This window comes from Sciurus carolinensis, chromosome 6, assembly GCF_902686445.1.
Source record: "Sciurus carolinensis chromosome 6, mSciCar1.2, whole genome shotgun sequence".
NCBI lineage: Eukaryota > Metazoa > Chordata > Mammalia > Rodentia > Sciuridae > Sciurus > Sciurus carolinensis.
In genome coordinates this window covers 84806388-84810443 of record NC_062218.1, presented here as the reverse complement: position 1 = coordinate 84810443, position 4056 = coordinate 84806388, and positions in this window count along the sequence as shown.

Genomic DNA, 4056 nt, shown 5'->3' with positions numbered 1-4056 from the left:
AGTAAATGCATATAATAGTCACATAATTATACTATTTTGAATGTGCATTTAATCAATTCATTCACATTGAACATTGCCTCTAATTCTTATAGCACTTTGATTTTATATGCCACATATTTAAAAATTTTTTAAATGTTTTAATTGATTATTCATGACAGTAAAATGCACTTTGATACATCATATGTAATGAAGCATAATTTCTCAGTCTTTTGGTTATACATCATGTAAAATTCCAACAGTTGTATAATTATATATGTACATAGGCTAATAATATCTGATTCATTCTTCTATCTTTCCTAACCCCATACACCCTCCCTTTCCTTCACTCCCGTCTACTTAATCTACAATAACTCTATTCTTCCTAGCTACCCCATCCCCTATAATGTGGATTAGCATCTGCATATTAAAGAAAACATTCAGCTTTTGGTTTTTGGGGATTGGTTTATTTCAGTTAGCATGATATTCTCCAGATCCATCCATTTGCCAGAAAATGCCATAGTTTCATTCTTCTTTAAGGATGAATAATATTCCATCATATTAGATATACCAGATTTTTTCCCTTCATCTGTTGAAGGTCACCTAAATTGGTTCAATATTTCAGCTATTGTGAATTAAACTGCTACAAACGTTGATGCGACTGTGTCACTGTAGTATGCTGATCTTAAGTCCCTTGGGTATAAACTGAGGAGTAGGGTAGCTGGGTCAAATGCTGGTTCCATTTCAAGTTTTCTGAGGAATCTCCATACCACTTTCCATAACAGTTGCAACAATTTGCAGTCCCACCAGCAATGTACGAGTGTATCTTTTTCCCCACATCCTTACCAACATTTATTGTTGCTTGTATTCTTGATAATTGCCATTCTCACTGCAGTGAGGTGAAATCTTAAAATAGTTTTGATTTGCATTTCTCTAATTGCTAAAGTTGTTGAACATTTTTTCATATACTTGTAGATCCATTGTATATCTTCTTCTGTGAAGTGTCTGTTCAGTTCCTTAACCCATTTATTGATTGGGTTATTTGTTTTTTTGTTGTTAAGATTTTAGTTCTTTATATACCCTAGAGATTAATGCTTTATCTGAGGTGCATGTGGTAAAGATTTTCTCCCACTCTGTAGGTTCTCTCTTATGTTATTGTTTCTTTTGCTTGAAGTTTTTTAGTTTGAATCCATTCCATTTATTGATTCTTGATTTAACTTCTTGGGCTTTAGGGTCTTATTAAGGATGTCAGATCCTAGGTCAACATGGTGAAGCTTTGCTCTACTTTTTCTTGTAGTAGGCACAGGGTCTCTGTTCTACAGCCTAAGTCTTTGATCCACAGTTAGTTGAGTTTCATGCAGGGTGAGAGATAAGGGTTTAATTTCACTTGTTACATGTGGCTTTCCATTTTTCGCAGCACCATTTGTTGAATAGGCTATCTTTTCTCCAGTGAAAATGTTTTTGGCACCTTTGTCTAGTATGAGATACCTGTATTTATGTGGGTTTGCCTCTGTGTCTCCTATTTTGTACCATTGGTCTACACATCTGTTTTGGTGCCGATACTATGCTGTTTTTATTACTATAGCTCTGTCATATTTGAGTTTTGATATTGTGATGCCTCCTCTTTCATTTTTCTTGCTGAGGATTGATTTGGTTATTCTGATTCTCTTATTTTTCCAAATAAATTTCATGATTGCTTTTTCTAGTTCTGTGAAGAATGTCATTGGGATTTTAATAGGAATTGCATTAATTCTGTGTAATCCTTTTGGTAGTATGATAATATTAATTCTGCCTATCCAGAAGCATGGGAGGTCTTTCCATCTTCTAAAGTCTTCTTCAGTTTCTTTCTTTAGTGTTCTGTAGATTTCATTGTAGAGGTCTTTTACCTCTTTTGTTAGATTGATTCCCAAGTATTTTATTTTATTTTTTTAAGCTAATGTGAATGGAATAGTTTTGGTAATTTCCCTTTTAGTAGATTTGTCACTAACTAGAAAAAGACAAAATGCCCTTTTTCACCATTTCTATTCAACATCATCCTTGAAAATCTAGCCAGAGCAATTAAAAAAGTAAAAGAAATTAAAGGAATATGAATAGGAAAAGAAACTATGACTATTTGTTGATGACATAATTCTATATTTACAAGAGCCAAAAAATTCCACCAGAAAACTTCTATAACTCATAAATGAATTCAGCAGGCTAGACAATCCACATATATTTCTAACATAACAAAATTTTTTATATTAAATTTTAGGATATTATTGTTCCTCATTTTTAGACCACCTTATTTTCTTACTACTCATATTTCAAACTCTAAAATATAACCCTCTAATATAGTTCCTTTCATATTTTTTTATGTTCATATGTGTATAAAGATAAAATTTTTAAATAATTTGTATTAAAATCATGAGGTCATATTATGATGTTCACATCTTGGTTTTCTATATAAGAATGCTTTAGAAATCTGGCTATTATAAATAATTATTTTAATTATTTAAGATTGCATATTTTTATAACATGAATGTGTCATAATTATTCAATATCTCATATTTTTTAATACTGTGAGTCATTCTTCAGTAATTATACTTTATATAAGGCTTTAATTACAGTATATTACTTAATAAGATGTATTCTCTAGAGTGGATTACTTGTAATGATGTATATATATCTTTCAAATAAGTATTTCTTCATGGTTTTCTTACTTCCTTCCCTCTCAAATACCATTACATGTATTTTGTTTCTTTTAATATTATACCACAATCCAGAGGCTCTCTTAATTTTCATTTTTATTTCTCTTGTGCTTTTGTTTATAATTATTTATTTTGTTTTGAGTTTCTATTTTCCTGTCTTTAATTTCTATTGCCATATCGCTGATTTGTGTGTGTATGTATGTGTGTGTGTTTCAGGGTTTAATCTACCTATCTAGAAAAATTTCAATATCTTGGTACTATAATTTTATCTCTGCATATTCCTTTTGGTTCTTATTTTATATCCCCACTATTCTCCTCTTTATACTCATCTTTCTTTAAATATTTTAACAAGCTATGCATGATAATCATAGCTATTTAAGATATATTTTCTATTTATCACATAATCTATGTTTTTGTTATATCTCTAAAAATACAGGAATTTTCCTATTTCTAATGTGTATTTGATGATTTTTATGTTTTACACTGTCTGAAATCAAACCCAAGACCTAGTGTATGCTAAGCAAACCCTCTATCATTGGGCTACATTCCCAGCCCTTGGCGATTTTTTATTTGATGATATGTATTATAAATTTTAAATATTTGGTTTCTAGATTGTTTCATGTAACTTTTAACAACATTGAACTCTTTTCTGGTAGGCTGTTGAGTTGCATGAAAGTCCTTTGTTCAGGGCAAGCAAGCCTAGAAGAATCAGAAAACTTCTTCTGTAAAGGGCCAGACAGTATGTATTTTAAACTTCACAGGTCATTTAACTCCTATCACTACTAATCAACTCTAGTGTTGTAAAAGAAAATGCTCCAAAGATAATATGCAAATAAGTGAGAAGGCATTTACAATGAAACTTTCTCTACTGACAGATTGTAGGTCAGATTTGTTCTTTAATTTTCTGACTCCTACTCTAGAGTAATCTGTTTCATAGGAATAGTTAGGCCCAACTACATCTGCATGACCTTTCTTGTCTGTCTACTAAATGTCCATGTGTTTAATGAGATTTCTCCACTTCCATTGCTGGAACTTGGAAGCAGCCATGACACTGTTAGAGGTATAGGAATTGTTTGGTTTCTGTGTGCCTGAAAATTACTCTTTCTTCTGAAATTGCTCTTTGTCTGACCTCATGGACATTCATTTTAACATGAGGATTGATATTCAAAGACTCCATAGGATCCTTATGCAAATTCTTACAGCACTTTCTCTGTCTAATTCCCTCTTGTCTGGTAACCTACCCTTAGTGATTCTAGTTAATTCAATATATTCATGTTCTAAATTCTGCCTCCTCTAATCCAAATGTCTGCCACAACTCTTGTGGATTGGCCCTCCCTGCTCCAGAGTTTCTAAATTGCCTGTAGAAAACCAGGGTGATGGTGGGCAGTTACAC